This window comes from Rhineura floridana, chromosome 2 (genome assembly GCF_030035675.1).
Source record: "Rhineura floridana isolate rRhiFlo1 chromosome 2, rRhiFlo1.hap2, whole genome shotgun sequence".
NCBI classification, from domain to species: Eukaryota; Metazoa; Chordata; class Lepidosauria; order Squamata; family Rhineuridae; genus Rhineura; species Rhineura floridana.
In genome coordinates, this window is record NC_084481.1 from 13,451,660 (window position 1) to 13,468,272 (window position 16,613).

A 16,613-nucleotide genomic window follows, 5' to 3' on the forward strand; every position below is an offset into this window, starting at 1 on the left:
CTACTGTTTTTCCTATTACTTGCGGGTTTATGCACTATGTTTTATTTTTTTATGTATCCCACTTTGGGGCCATTAGGTTAAGGGCGGGCAATAATTATAACTAATAAATAAAATAAATATTCAATTTGTTTTTATCAATGTACTTTTAGATGGTGCAGGACATTAATTTGGCCTTTGTTTTCAAGAGTAAAGTCTGTTTTCACATCACCAAGGCTATGCTATTCAAGTCCATGGAAATAGAGGTACAACCCAGCATCACGCTCTCAGTAGCAAACTCATTTTGCAGATATTAAATATTTTGATCCAGCATTATTCCAGAGTTTCACTTGACATGCTGCCATTTAGTTGCAAATATTTTGAAGTATGTTAGTTAACTATGGGTGTCATCTATACGAAGGTGACTCAGGAAGGATGAGGAACCTGAAATAGGGAAACAAGGCCTGGCTTCCAAGAGATATTTCCATAGCTGTTGTATCTGAACAAAGAGAAGTGATCTAAATGCTTGTAAAGTGATTTCGATCTACATATTGGATAAGCTGCCTGGAATTGGACTCTGGTCCAAAGACAAGGTGAGCAGGCTGTAGGGAAACTTGTAGAAAGATTGCTGTTGTTATTGTTATGTGCCTTCAAGTCAATTACGACTTATGGTGACCCTATGAATCAGTGACCTCCAAGAACATCTGTCATGAACCACCCTGTTCAGATCTTGTAAGTTCAGGTCTGTGGCTTCCTTTATGGAATCAATCCATCTCTTTTTCTACTCCCTTCTGTTTTTCCCAGCATTGTTATCTTCTCCAATAAATCATGTCTTCTCATTATGTGTCCAAAGTATGATAACCTCAGTTTCATCATTTTAGTTTCTAGTGACAGTTCTGGTTTAATTTGTTCTAACACCCAATTATTTGTCTTTTTCGCAGTCCATGGGATGCACAAAGCTCTCCTCCAACACCACATTTCAAATGAGTTGATTTTTCTATCAGCTTTTTTCACTGTCCAACTTTCACATCCATACATAGAGATCAGAAATTTTTATTTATTTATTTATTTTATTCGATTTCTATACCGCCCACAGCCAAAAGGCTCTCAGGGCGGTGCACAACAAATATCATGGTCTGAATGATCCTGACTTTAGTGTTCAGTGATACATCTTTGCATTTGAGGACCTTTTCTACTTCTCTCATAGCTGCCCTCTCCAGTCCCAGCCTTCTTCTGATTTCTTGACTATTGTCTCCATTTTGGTTAATGACTGTGCCAAGGTACTGATAATCCTTGACAAGTTCAATGTTCTCATTGTCAACTGTAAAGTTATATAAATCTTCTCTTATCATTACTTTAGACCTTTTGATGTTGAGCTGTAGTCCTGCTTATGTGCTTTCCTCTTTAACTTTCATCAGCATTCATTTCAAATCATTACTGGTTTCTGCTAATACTATGGTATCTCTGCATATCTTTTGGAATAGGGCTCTTGTTCTACCCTTTTTGTTGTCCTCTTCTATTTCTATACAAAAACTATTCTAATAGTTCTCTTTGTCTCTATGTACTAGTCGCTGTATTGTTGCATTTAGGGTTCTGACCGTGTTTCTATCTCCTTTTCCCTTTGCTTTTCTTCTCTCTTTAACCATTTTAAGAGTTTCTTTAGTCATCCATTGCGGTCTTTCTCTCTTTTTAACTAGAGGTATTGTCTTTTTGCATTCTTCCTTGGTAACGTCTCTGACTTCATTCCATAGTTTTTCTGGTTCTCTGTCAACTAAGTTTAAAGCCTCAAACCTGTTCCTTATTTGATCGTTCTATGCTTCTGGGATGTTATTTAAATTGTATTTTGACATTACGATTGCTTTGTTGTTCTTCTTTAGCTTTACTCTGATTTTCGATACGACCAGTTCATGATCTGTACCGCAGTCTGCTCCTGGTCTTGTTTTTGCAGAAAGTATGGAACTTCTCCATCTTCTGTTGCCAATTATATAATCAATTTGATTCCTATATTGACCATCTGGTGATGTCCACATGTACAGTTGTCTTTTCGGTTGCTCAAAAAATGTGTTTGCAAGAAACAAATAATTGGCTTCACAGAATTCAATAAGTCTTTCTCCTGCTACATTTCTGTCCCCTAGGCCCCATTTCCCCACAATTCCTAATTCTTCTCTGTTCCCTACTTTTGCATTCCAGTCCCCCATGATTATCATCATATCTTGTTTTGGTGTGTGATCAATTTCTTCCTGTACTTCTGCATAAAATCTCTCCAATTCCTCTTCTTCTGTGTTTGCTGTTGGAGCATAGACTTGGATGATGGTTATGTTAATAGGTTTCCCATTTAATCTCATTGATATCATTCACTCAGACCTTGCGTTGTAGCTCCTAATTGCTTTTGCTACATCACTTCTCACTATTAAAGCAACCCCATTTCTTCTTGATTTCTCATTTCCTGCATAAAATATTTTGTAGTTGCCTGATTGAAAAAGTTCATTTCCAGTCCATTTTAATTCACTCATGCCAAGTATTGTAATGTTGATACGCTCCATTTCTTGCTTGACAATGTCTAACTTTCCCTGGTTCATGCTTCTCACATTCCATGTTCCTATTGTGTGTGTCGTACAACTCCGGACTGTCCTTTCGCATCTGTGCGCATCAGCCTCTGGGCTTCCTTTCAGCTTTGACCCAGCTGCATCACAGCACTACTCGCACTTGTCCTTTGTTCTTTCTCAGTAGCTCGGTGAGTGCCTTCTGACCTGGGGGTCTCATTTTCCAGCACTATCTCGTGTTTCATTTTGGATACTCTGTTCATAGGTTTTTTGTGGTAAGAGGTATTCAGAGGTGGTTTACCATTGCCTTCCTCTGAGTTTGGATGCATCTTAGTCTGGTGTCTCAGCTTTGACCATTCCACCTTGGGTGCCCCTGCTAGGAGTCTAGCCTCTAGACTCCTGATGGCATTGCTCTCAGCTTCTTCAACACTCTCACACCACATTAAGGTGTGCATCCTAAAGGGGGAAAAGATTGCTACGATTTGCTAATTCAATACAAATTAAGGCAGATTTCTGTGGCTAATTCAAGCATGCTTCTATGCCACAGTCATATAGAGAAGATGACTACATGGAAGCTACCCATTCTATGTAGCCTACATACAATAGTGAATAAGCGGGGTGGTGTTTAAATTACTTTGTTGATCTTCAACAGTTATTGAGATGTTCTTGAGAGAAGATTTACTTCTGCTTTAGTGTCAACAATTGGCAGGATATTATGCTAGTGATTATGATGCAAATTAGTAGATTCACTCATCATCCAGTCCTGCAGACATGTCTAAAATTGGGACACAGGCTGTGTTTAGCCTGGGATTATACAGTCAGAGGTGGTACCAGCTGCCACAAGTTCCATAGTTAACATCAGAATTCAGCAAAGGGTGGAGGTGAACATTTCCCACCCTTGAACTTGGCATAGTTAAGAGGATGTCTTGATTTTTCCCCCAGTAGATTTTTATATCACATGAGAGGATGAAAGAATCCTTGGCTACTAAGGACAAATTAGGCATTACAGAATCAGCCGCATTTGCTATTCACATGTCTGTCCCAATCCCATATAAAGGGGGAATAGTGCATGTATAATTTTTAATAGCAAAAGGGGAAAACAGGCTAGAAGGTGTGAGCCCCCCTCACTTCCCTTGCCTTACCTTCCTGCATTCTGTCGTGTCCAGGTTGAGACTCAGGAACCAGACCAGTTGATGAAAGCAAATCAGTTTTTATTAAAGTAATATCCAGACAAAGACTACGCCGTCTCATGGACTTTAACTACTAAACATAACCTGCAACATAGAAGAGAGTTGACAGAACAAGGAATCACTATTCCCCCTGTCCCTTAAGAAGGGGGCAAATGGGTGCGAATTCTCTCACTCCGCCTCAAAGTGCCCTCATCCACACCCCGCCTCTCCCCCTTCTTTTGTCGCCTCTTTTGCTGTCTCCTTGTACGTGGTGAAGGGGATGCCACCACCCCCTCCCCTTCTGAGAAATCTGACTCAGGTATGGGGGAAAGCGGGGGGGCAATGCTTAAACCATCTGGCTGTTTCTCCTTGCTTTTTCCTGGATCAGGAGGGGGTTGGATTCCTCCTTGCCCTCCCTCCTTCTCCAACTCCTCCAAGCTCGGAGGGGGAGGAAGCGTGGGAAGCTCATGGTAAGAATCTGTGTCCGTTGGACATTCAAGGTCCTCGCTCCCAGATAGTTCTATCTCTGAGATTCCCTCCCCCTCTTCTCCTCCTTCACATGACTCTGTCCAAATGACCCCCTCCCTCTCCTCATCGTCTGAAACTTCAGGGCCCCAATCCTGCATCCTGACACATTCCATTGTTGCAGCCATATTTTTTTTGTCCTAGAAGCACACCAGGCTGAGAAGTGCCTGAAGTACAGTGAGGCAAGGAGGTGGAGATGGTTTTGTACCTGTACCCCCTCTTAGACGTATAGTTACATTCTCCCATTCTCTACATTGTTTGACATTGAGGGAAACACATGAACAAATATGGCTGCCCCGTCATGCCCAGTTTACCTCTAAAAAGCATATAGTGATTGTTTTTGCCACAGGTTAGAATTAGCGTTTTCTGTGTGAAGTGTATGTGCAATGAAGAATGACCATGATGCTGTATATGCCAGAAGATTAGTGTACTCGCAGATGACGGATTCATCCATATATGGAAGCTGCTATTGCATCTTCCCACCTCTGATCCAAATAAATGAAAAATGGAGGGCAAGTTCTATGACTTGAAACCATTACGGGAAGTTGGAAGTGTTGCTTCAATGGCATCACATTACTTGCTGTGCCAATAAGTGTTTTTTTCTGGTAAAAGTTATTGCTATTTTGAAGGCTTTTTGAGAGCAAATATGTTTTCAAGCATTGTATATTACAAACGATACTATATGGATGATCACATGTTACTAATTAACACTGTGTTGTTTTCCATAGTGGTTATTTAAGATGTCATGTTACAATTTTATTACAAGTACTTTATTTTTCAAAATACTGCCTGAAAGAAGAGCTATATACAGGGCTGGCACCAGGCATGCTGGGACCCTTGGGCATCAGCCTGCCCTGGGCCTTGGCCTCCGCACACATGCCCCACCAACCTACATTACCCCTGAAGGGCTCCTCCTTAGGGTGTCACAGGCCTGCGCAGTAGTAGGGGGGATGCCTGGGAGCTCCCTCTCTGCGATCTGTGGCAGGGTTGGGAGCCGACGGTGCCATGGATCGTGGAAGGGAGTGCTACTCATCCACCCTCAGGAGGGGCCCTTCAGGGGCCCTCAGCCAGGGCCCGATATGGCTGCCCTCTGGTGCCGGTCCTGGCTATATAGCTTGAAACATTGACTTTAATTATTGTGTTGGCCTAATAATTAGTCTACACAATTTATTGCTCTGTTCATGTTGGTTTGGGTGGCATCACTCCCATCTGTGACCAATATATATGACACCCCAGTAGGGTTGCCAGGTCTCCGGTTTTCTGCCGGAGTCTCCGGCAAAAGGGGGCCATCTCCAGCCTCTGGCCATAGTTGGTTTGAAGACGTGGATCTCCGGCTTTTTAGTGTCTGCCTAAGGCACGCATGCGTGATTGACACACGCATGCGTGATGGCGGCCGCTCCTCCCACCTAGAGGCAGTCTGTGCCTGAGACGGCCGTTGGGAGGGAGGAGCTGTTCATTTTGAATTGTGAGGGAGGGAGGGAGGAGCTTGTCGTTTGAATGAGGTGGCTGTTAGGAGTGGAGGCAGGAGTAGGTTAGAGGCAGGCAGGCTGGCTGGGGCAGGCACAGAGAGAGAGAGGGGGGGAGGGGTCTGTCTATCTGGCACACAAAGTCTAGCAGGCTGCAGGAACAATATCTGCCCCAGTGAGCCACAAGACGCACTCATGTTGCATTATGTAAAGGTGCTTCCCTGTGTGCCAGGAGGCAATTGCTGTACAAGGGACTTATCCCTGAAGAGGACAACCAGTGAAAACCCTTAGTCCTTCTTTAATTCCAAACACAACACTAAGGCACTTATTGCAAAAGGTAAGCACTGATATCTCCCTCTTATTTCTCAGTGGCTTCATTTCAGCTGTCAGTACTCACCACCTGACTTGGCTATTAGAAGGAATAACAGTAACTGCTATCCAGAGCTCTTAATAGGAAGGTTGAATTGTGATTCTCAGGGCTATCTCTTGAGACAGACAAGTCATGCATCTAAAATCCTCCTCCTCCTTTGCACTGCATGGAAGGAGGAAAAGATGGTTGGGAATTTGAGGCTTTGATAAGAAGCAACAACTAGGTAGCTAAAGACACTACAAATATTTACTTTCACAGGGGCCTGATGCCCTTAGAAACATTTTCTTAACAGAAGTCTCTCAAAAATCACATACTCTTCTCATTCTCAGAATGTTTTCCATCATCCCTCATGGCCAGGCTGCTTGGATGTGTTGTGTGTGTATTTTTTATATATCTTAAAGCCAGCAATGGCATACATACACATTGCTGCCAGGGAAAGAAAATGGCTTCAATGACACTTATTAAATGAGCCATTGAAGCAATTTCCTTTTACTGGCAACAAGGCAAGGCATGCTGTGTCTGTTATACTTCCTGAAACTGTTTCCTGTTAAGGCCTACATTCAATAGAAGTTTTGGTAGAAAGGGGGTAGTTTTACTCTTCATTTTTCCTGCATATTGTTAAGTTTTTTAAATCAAAACACCAACTTTTAAAAAGAAAATACCAACTTGTAACTATCATAATTATAGTTATTAAAATATTGCATGTTTCACTGCCTGTTATTAGAATATGTATGGTTTTTGATGTAGGCTTTCATGGAACAATCCTATACATGTCTATACAGCCCTATAGAGATCAATAGGACTTATAGATAAATCTGTGAAAGTTCAGACCTAAATATATTGAATATTTATATATGAAAGTCGGGCTGAGGAACCCCAGGGAGAGGGCTGAATAACCCTCAGAGAGGGGCTGAAGACCCTCAGGGAGAGGGCTGCATAACCTTAGAGGGGGGGCAGAGAGAGCGATGGGCTGCATAACCTCAGAGAGAGGGGGCAGAGAGAGCGATGGGCTGCATAACCTCAGAGAGAGGGGGCAGAGAGAGCAATGGGCTGCATAACCTCAGAGAGAGGGGCAGAGAGAGCGATGGGCTGCATAACCTCAGAGAGAGGGGGCGGCGGCTGTGGGCTGAACAATTCTCAGAGCTGATGTGCCTGTCCCTCCACCTTTATCTTGCTGTAGATAGCCGGGACGAGGTCCAGAACATCCAAGAAGCACGCACAGCAGGATCTTGGTAGGCATGCCTTTATGGAATCATATGGCTTCCTTTATGGAATCAATCCATGTCTTGTTTGGCCTTCCTCTTTTTCTACTCCCTGCTATTTTCCCAAGCATTATTATCTTTTATAAAAGATTATTCTTATGTTGGATAATCTTTTATAAGACATTTCATCTTGATGCAATTAAAAACCATTCAATTGCTTCAGTAGGCAAAAAAGTCATTAAGTGGTCTGCCAAGACCCTCAGTAATGTTCAAGTAGTGGTGGTGGTGAGTTTGCAAATCCCTGGTCTATCGCCTTGCTGTCTGGTTGTGAGCTTACAGGATGCATTTGACTGGCCAGGGTTGGATGCTGGGTTTGAAGAACATAAGGACAGCCCTGCTGGATCAGCCAAAGGCCCATTTAGTCCAGCGTCTTGTTTGCACAGTGACCACCTAGATGCCTGTGGGAAGCCCACAAGCAGGACCCGAGTGCAGCAGCGCTGTCCCCACTTGTGATTCCCAGCAAATGGTACATAGAGCCATATAGCTTGTCATATGAAGGGCCTTTACTCTGATCCAACAGGGCTCCTCCAGCAGCATTGTGGCATACTTGTGTGCAGGGCTGGATTAGCCACTAGGCCCCTGCATTAGTGCCTATGAAACTCCTACAGGTCTACAAGAAAGTTTGGGTTCTACAAAATAAGTTAATTAATGCAAATTATTGTGTGATGTAGCAGTTTAATAGTGAATTAAATGTGTGGTGTGAATGTGGCATTGTGTGCACTCTGCTGTCCTGATTTTAAACAAACACTGTCCTTAATTTGCCTGTGAGGAACATGTTGAGGAATACTGCCTAATTTTATTTTTTTGTTAGTGTGCAGACAGGTGCTAAAATGTTCTATTTTGCAGCCTATTTTGCATTCTTAGCTATTAAACCTCCCGAGAGGGTTCTGTGGCTGCATCGTGATGTAAATTTGCACACAGAGACAAAAAAAAAAACCACACCTCCAGACACGGCTTTCATCACTGTATCTCCTTTGCCAGGTTGTAAATGTGCTTGGCTGTGCATCAGTTCTGTTATAACTACAGTCAGCTCACAACTCTCATCAGGCCTACAGATAATTGAGGGCGATGGGAGTTTGGGGTCCAGCAACACCTGGAGGAACACAGGTTCCCCCATCCTCACCGTAGAGCCAATCTGAGCCCAAGGGCCGCATTCCTTTCTGGGCAGTCTTCTGAGGGCCATGTCCCAATAGTGAATGTGGCCACTGGCCAGAGGCAATGAATTTTACCTTCTATGTTTTTGTTACGTGCCTTCGAGTCGATTACGACTTATGGCGACCCTATGAATCAGCGACCTCCAAGAGCATCTGTCATCATGAACCACCCTGTTCAGGTCTTGTAAGTTCAGGTCTGTGGCTTCCTTTATGGAATCAATCCATCTCTTGTTTGGCCTTCCTCTTTTTCTACTCCCTTCTGTTTTTCCCAGCATTACTGTCTTTTCTAGTGAATCATGTCTTCTCATTACGTGCCCAAAGTATGATAACCTCAGTTTCATCATTTTAGCTTCTAGTGATAGTTCTGGTTTAATTTGTTTAACATGGCTGCAACCATATCTACTCAGAAGTAAGTCCTATTGAGTTCTATGGGGCTTAGTTCCTTAATAAGCATGTTTACAGTTGCTGCCTTCAGGGGCATCCATCTGTGCTCCCATCTAACATCTCTGCAACACTAAGCTCCTTTCTTCCAATAATGGCCTGGCCTGAGGGCACGTAAACCCTTCTTGGCAGAAGCAAGTAAACTAGATTAAATGTTCCCTAAAGGCGTTGAACTGTGACCTGGCAGACCAGGGTTTGAATCTCCACACAGCCATGAAGCTCACTGGGTGACCTTGGGCCAGTCACTGCCTCTCAGACTCAGAGGAAGGCAATAGTAAACCACCTCTGTCTGAATACTGCTTACCATGAAGACCCTATCTGGGATCAACTTGAAGGCAGTCCATTTCCATTTTGCATCACCCTAAGCTTGTGAGAAAGAATGACCTTGTCACTTCATTTTTTTTTTTTCAATAATTTTTATTCAAATTTTCATAAAACATACAAGACGAAATCATAAAACATTCAAAGACAAAAAACAAAATCAAAAATAGTTAAACAAAAAAAAAAATAAATAAAAATAAAAATAAAAATAAAAAATAAAGAGTAAAATATTGACTTCCCATTTGTCAAAGATCAGATCAGTTATAAGTCTATAATATATAACAATCCTGTCTCTTAAGTCATATTATAAAATCACTTTCCTCCAATAGTTATCTTACTTAATCATCAAATCTCATAAACATTACTTTATTCTTTCCACAAAAAGTCAAAGAGAGGTTTCAATTCTTTAAGAAATATATCTATCAATTTTTTTTTTCCAGATAAGCATATCGATTAATCCATCTCATTACTAATTATGATAATCTTATTGTCATAACCATAGTCAAAATAAACATTTCAATTAATCCATCACATCAGAATCTGTTAGGTTCAGTAATTTCAGTAGCCATTGTTCTATTATCCCTATTAGTTCCATTTTCCATCTTCCATCTTCAATAGTCTTGTTAAGTCCAGTAATTTCAGTATCCAATCTTCCATTATCAGTATTCCATAATAATCTTGCTGTCAAAGCCATAGTCATATAGTAAGAGTCTGATGGGAATTACCTCTATCCCAAATATTTTCTTGCCATCCATTCTGAATAGGTTGCTGAAATACTGCTGTAAAATCATATCTCTGTTCTTTTTTTCAAAATACACTGGGTCATCTCTTGAAAGTTTTTCCATTGTCACATGGCTGCAGTTAATTCCATAGATTTTCTCTATATTGGGCTCCATCACGTCATTCCAGTCCAGAAGATTATCCATGCCATTGATAACTTTATCTCTAGAATCTTCATTAATTTCTTCAGAGATAACATTGAGTTCCAAACAATAAATTTTATTTCTAAAGTCCATAGACTCCAAATCTTTTTCCTGTTCCACGTTTGTTCCAATCTCCGGGGTCTCCTCTCTCACAGGGACCCCTGTTCCAGTCTCCAGGGTCTCCTCTCTCACAGGGACCCCTGTTCCAGTCTCCAGGGTCTCCTCTCTCACAAGGACCCCTATGTCTTTAATCTCCTGTGTCTCCAAACAATAGATTTTATTTCTAAAGTCCATAGACTCCAAATCTTTTTCCTGTTCCACGTTTGTTCCAATCTCCGGGGTCTCCTCTCTCACAGGGACCCCTTCCAGGGTCGCCTCTCTCACAGGGACCCCTATATCTTTAATCTCCTGCGTCATTTTACTCAATTCAATTTTCAACTCCTTACAACCCTGTCGCAGGTTTTGTTTCGTTATCTCAATCTCATCCATTATTTTCTGAAACATAGTTATTTCCAGATTCTCAGCCACTTTCTTAATAGCCATTTTAAAAGAAAAATATAGGAAAACCACTTCTTATTTCAGCAACAATTGGGTTAATACTCCAAACTTGGTGACATCACAGTATAAACAAAGCAGACAGCCTTATCTCTCCATAGTTAAGTAAACAAAATGCAGTTCCCAGGATCGAAACAATTAATGGCAGTCGTCAGAAAACAGATTCGTCAAAATAAAATAGACCAAAAAGAGAGTAGTCTCAGACAATATAATATTCTTCAAAATAAAAATCTGGAATAGAAATCCCTCTTCTGTGTATATCTTTAGAATGCAAATCCAGGACAGCTTTTTGCAACAAAAACAGAGATAAGCTATTAATTAGTGCGTAGCCGAGAGAAGTTATGGCTCCCCAGTGAGATGTCAAAAACCGATCAATCTGGCAAATCTCTTTTAAACAGCAACAATTTAAGTCAAGTAAAAGAAAAATATAGAAAGAAGGGTGCTTGCCTGTTAGTGCGTTCTCTCTTAGAAGATAAGGTGAACGTTCGCTTTATCAGATAGAGCTTGCTGTTGAAAATCCGTCCCACCTTCGTCGGCTGGACCTCGTCCCATAAATTAATGAGATCTGGTCGTCCCAACAAAAATAGGCTTTGAGGTTAATCTCTTCGTTTCTCCCTACCCGGGAGAAGTTTAATCAGTCAAAAAAAAAGAAAAAACTGACTGATATATCTGAATAAGCTTCTTTTGAGGCAGGAGCCCGTCTCAAAAGCAGGCACAGGCTAAGTCACCCTTCCCGGAAGTCGAGAAAGAATGACCTTGTCACTTCAGATGGACCTAGAAACACCCTATTTTAGGTAAGATTTCTATTTTAATCTCCAATCAGAGAATTTTTTTTTGAATGGTATGCTCCAAGCTACTGTGGTTGATACAATGTATCATGTTTAATGATGTCACTAGGGCCCACCCCGTGACATCACTAGGGCCCACCCCGTGACATCACTAGGGCCCACCCCGTGGCGTCACTAGGGCCCGCCCCCGTTTTCTCAGGTTTTTGGATGGTTCCGACCTGGCAACCCTACTCCCCAGGCATTAAAGATGATCATACTGCTTTGGGGAGTAGTCCTTAATAACTGAAATGACAATTCATAGGTTATTTTTTTGCGTATCATAGGGCAAATCTGTTATTAAACCTTCCATGTTGTACTATGCATTACAGTACTATTAGTTCATTTTATAAAAAGTACAGTAATGCATAAAAGTTAGCTAAAGAAGAAACCAGGCTTCTGGGTTATTCTTAGACACATATATGCACATGCTCTGGTTCCCTCACTGTATTTGAATGCTGAAAATCCTATTCATAATTTTAGAATTAGCTTGTTGTATCACTGGTGTTGTTGTTAGCATGAAATATAACGTACATGCATATGTAAACTCATTGTGTGACAGTACTGGCTGGAAGCTGTTCTGACAGCTAAATATTTTCCAGGAGAATAAAATCTATTCAGCAAAATAAAATCTGTCCAGACATTTCTGCTGCCATGTACTACCAAACATTATGGTGATGGTGAAAATACTGCAATGCACCAAGTGTGTGTCACAACTAGCTTTTACTTAAAGGTTAAAAGATGATATTCCCCTCCCCCTCCCCAGCATGTAGGCGGTATTTTAACCAAGTTCTCATGGTAACAAACACAGCAATTTAAAAGTGCTGGAACCAACAGAAAATTTGTCTTTTTTCTGTGCTTAAGTTGGGGGTGTTAAATCAATACAACTGCAGTGGTTATTCATTATTGCAAGACCTCTAATGCAGGAAGAATGCAAAAAAAGAAGATATTTTATGTTAGTGAACTCAGAAAACAGATGCTCCAAAATCTACTGTTTCCAGAAAAGGAGCCAGAAAGTGTATGATTTGAACATGTCTGTGAGTAAGAATGCTTCCAAATTCTCCCCCTCCCCCAACTTTTGATTTTGCTATTCCAATTTACCTTGCCTTAGTTGCAGAGCAGTATTGTTGTATTTTCATTCCACCATTCCTCCAGCTTGCATTTCTGGAATTTGTCGAGACTGCTATAGTGGTAGTGTACATGTTTGAATGCATTTATTTATTTATTTTAAATCTATCTTTATTGTTTCTGACATCTTGTATTTAAATCTCATTTAAACTGGGGCAATTATTCTGAAATGTCACTCTACCCTTCAGTGAAAGTTACATTTTTCCTTTTAGTCAAAATATTGTTGTGTGTACCAGTGCTGTGTACATGTATGCATGCCCTTTTCACCACCAACCCTGGCTGACAGGAAAAGGAAGTGATCAGCTTGCTTTGAAATTGCAGCTTTTTTCCTTGGCTGCCCCTGAAGGAGATTTCATTCTATAATTTGCTGGATCAGGTCCCACATGGATAAATTGATGTACATCAGAATATACCTATGTCATCTAGCCATATGACATGGTTTGTTGCACATCCCCATCCACATTCTGGTGTATGTAGTCATGCTTAAATACAGTTTTTTATGTGTGAGTAGAACTGGATCAGGGTGTATGTTCAGCAAGAAGGAAATGAGAATGGAAGGGGAACCAGCTGTACCAGCAACGATGTATATGGCCAAACTGGTAACTTTTTAGGCTTCCAACTGCAGGTTTTGGCCAGTGGTGTATTGCATCCCAAATTCCCAGGTGCTGACAGCTGTTTCCTCTTGGATCCATTGAGTTTAAAGAAATCTTCCAATTGCCTCCCTCTGTCTCAGCTAATGTTTCTTTTCAAAACAGGCTTTTTCATGTTGTCATCAGAAAACACCCTTGGATGCTCATTATGTTGCATATTAATTAATTAATTAAGAGAGCCATTGCCATAACCAACACTGTTTCCATGCTCTGGATTTTTTTAAGCCTGTAGTGGTAACGACTTCAGTGGTTTATATAGCTTTGTATGAATGCAGTGGCTTCATTGTCAAGGACTTGTGAGCACACTTTTGCCTGAAGACTTCTGGCAAGTCTAGGAGTTGTGCTCATCTTCTTGCCTGTCAGACTGTTGGATTTTGAATTGTGGTGTTTTTTGGTTTTGGACCAATGTATGCTGCCCACAGTTAGCAACTTTATGATTAAACAGATAAAATAACTACACAGGGCTTCCTCTGCTTGCAAATGGCTATGCATTCTCACATTTACATTTGAAAACTCTCTGAGATCATCGGTATGAATAAGGGCATGTAGAACTTGTTTTGCAGTGTAATGAATCAGGTCCTGAGCGTAGACATAAAAACATGTCCAATTTAAATTGATTTCAGGGCTAACAAAGGACTACAATGATCCACTACATTTTAAATCATTCTTATAGACTTTGGCCTACAACATGACTTTGAGTGCACTTCTAGCAGTTGCCATAGTTACTGCAAAATAGTCCTTCATTGTCACAATGGCAAAACATTTTGCTCTATATAATATTAATGGAATAAAATGGTGTACCTCTACATATCCCACTTGTAATGTCTTTCTTTAAAGTATTTATATACCTCTTTAATCAACTAATATTATATAATTTACACAAATATGCTATTAAATATATTAGATTGTATTTTTTTAAGGAACAGCTGTTTTCATTTGTTTAGAGAGCACAATGTAACAATATGCCATCATTCATATCCACGTGACTGTTTATTTAGAGTAGACTGTGAGTTGATGATGATCAACTTTGTACACCCAGAGCTTTGGAGAAATGGTTGTTACAGCAGAAGTCTAGCAGTGATAATTGAAAATGGAAATGGACTGCCTTCAAGTCGATCCTGAATAGGGTTTTCATGGTAAACGGTATTCAGAGGTGGTTTACCATTGCCTTCCTCTGAGGCTGAGAGGCAGTGAGTGGCCCAAGGTCACCCAGTGAGCTTCATGGCTGTGTGGGGATTCGAACCCTGGTCTCCCAGGTTGTAGTCCACCACCTTAACCACTACACCACACTGGCTCTCCAGTGATAATTAGCAAACCATAAAAAAATCAATCCAATTTCAGGGAACTTCTTGAGAAGACAAAAGGAATTTGATGTCTAAAGAGATAGGAAAGCAAATGCAATGGTTACTGACCCAGTCTTGTCAGAATGAAAATTTGAAAAAATCCCAACTGATAAGTGCTTTGAAGTCTGAATGCAGCCTTTTCATTCAACTCAGTTTGCAGAGGGCATGAATCATCTCTCAAACAGAGATAGTCCCTTTGGGTCAGAGCTGAGGTCATTGATGGGGCAGACTCTTCCTGTAAGTGAATGAGAAAATGCACATGACTTCATTCTAAGCCCTGCAGCATCCGTTCCATACATAATTAGTATATGGCATCCCATTAAGGGTCCTCTCTTGCAAATTAGAGCTCTGGATGTATATGAAGGCCTTCTGAAATTACTTTTTAGATTGAATGTCTGCTATTCGTTCATCTTGCTTTTCTGTCAGCAGTTCACCCCTCACCCAACGCCCTAAAAACAATTTCCCCAATACTCCGTATTTCTGTTTATATGCCTAACTATTTCATTGTTGTGGTGTCTTGCTGCATGTGTAACTTGCCATTCATCAGCACAAGAGTAGCTTTTCCCCCAGCACATTTTACTGAAGACAGAGCCTTCCATCTGTGTTTGTTCTAAGCTTTAGCAAAGTAATAGAGTATGTGGAATGCTTTCCCTCCATATTCTAGTTGAATGACATGAACATAAATAATTTGATACTGCTGTGTGTGCGTAGTTAGGAAGCTGCTCTGGACCTCAGAGCTGACAGGAGAGAACTTCACAGCAAGAGCCCGGTGCTTCTCTGATATAAGTACTTTCATAGGGATTTTAATGAAAGTTGAATTTAGAAGTTGGATCAGATGAAAATACTCTGCAGCAATACTCTGTACTCTACCTACCTAATTCCACAAAACCCAAGGGGGAAAAATCTTATAATGAGCAGCAAACCAAGATTGTTTTCCATTATCTTTGGTACTACTACATTTAATTATTAAAAGCTAGTAGTCAAGCTCAGCTGTTCTGAATCTCTTAAAAAGCTTTTGTGAAGGGCTTATTAACAAAACAACATACTTCAACATTATAACCAGAGTCAAGCACAGAAAAAGTGTTGTTTGAGTAGCAGAGAAATTTCACAGGTTCCAAGCCCTGAAGTGAATAGGAATTGTCATGAGTCCAGTCTCAGTGTAGGAACTTCCACTCATACCATATGGCACTAATGGTAACATATGTCATGGTTTTAGGCGTGGATTCTTCAGCATCAAGTGAGGTGCTCTCGGATCTCAATGACTGTGAAAATGTTGAAGGCCTTCTCCAACTCAAGCAATTTTTTTAAAAAAAATCTACAGATGAAGAAGAGGGAGAATCCCAAAGGACTGTGCCTCCTCTATCCCTTAAGAATGTTTCCTTTCAGCATACTTTGATACCAATGTCTCCTCCCAAGAAACTCCCTCAGCTCTTTATCACTATACCAATCACAGAGAAAGCAGGAAACATATCAGTATTATCAGAGCATGCACCTCACAAGCAGAACACTGCCACTTTTCACTCAGAGCAGATTCCCTCTGTGAAGTTGGGGCCTATAAGACATGTCTTCTTGCAGCAGTATTTCATACTTCACACACCTCCCAACTTAACCCTCATCCTTGCTGAAGCAACAACCCTGGTTAACTGCTCTCTAACTGAAGCCCTGTGGATTACTCTTGGCCTTACTTCCAGCATCTGCAGAGCTCTGTCCCAGGTCCTGATACAGGATTGATATTGCACACTCCTTGCAATTGCTGGCCTCATGCCTCCTAAGCTATGCAACCAATTGAAAACAGATGTTGAAAGGCAGTACTGTACAGAAATTCCTTAAATATGTAAATCCCAGCCAGGACTACCCACAGCCTTCTGTTCAGGATTCAGCCACAAAAAAAAGGTAGGGTGAATTTACAGGGTAGATGCTAGGACAGGTGTGAGAACTGAACTTGTTTCTAAATCCTATTAGC

The 16,613-nt window shown here is 41.0% G+C and overlaps 1 protein-coding gene across 24 annotated transcripts in view; it reads left to right on the plus strand.

Annotated features, from left to right (window-relative positions):
* Positions 1-16,613, plus strand: part of MAP2 (microtubule associated protein 2) — a 468,623-nt gene that overhangs the window by 304,262 nt on the left and 147,748 nt on the right. For 2 of the 24 annotated variants that reach the window (XM_061607844.1, XM_061607847.1), the window contains one exon: positions 7,230-7,281. The exons of the other annotated variants lie outside the window; for them this stretch is intronic. The gene's annotated coding sequence lies outside the window, so the exon portion shown is untranslated. The remainder of the gene's footprint in view (positions 1-7,229; positions 7,282-16,613) is intronic. 24 annotated transcript variants of the gene reach the window in all.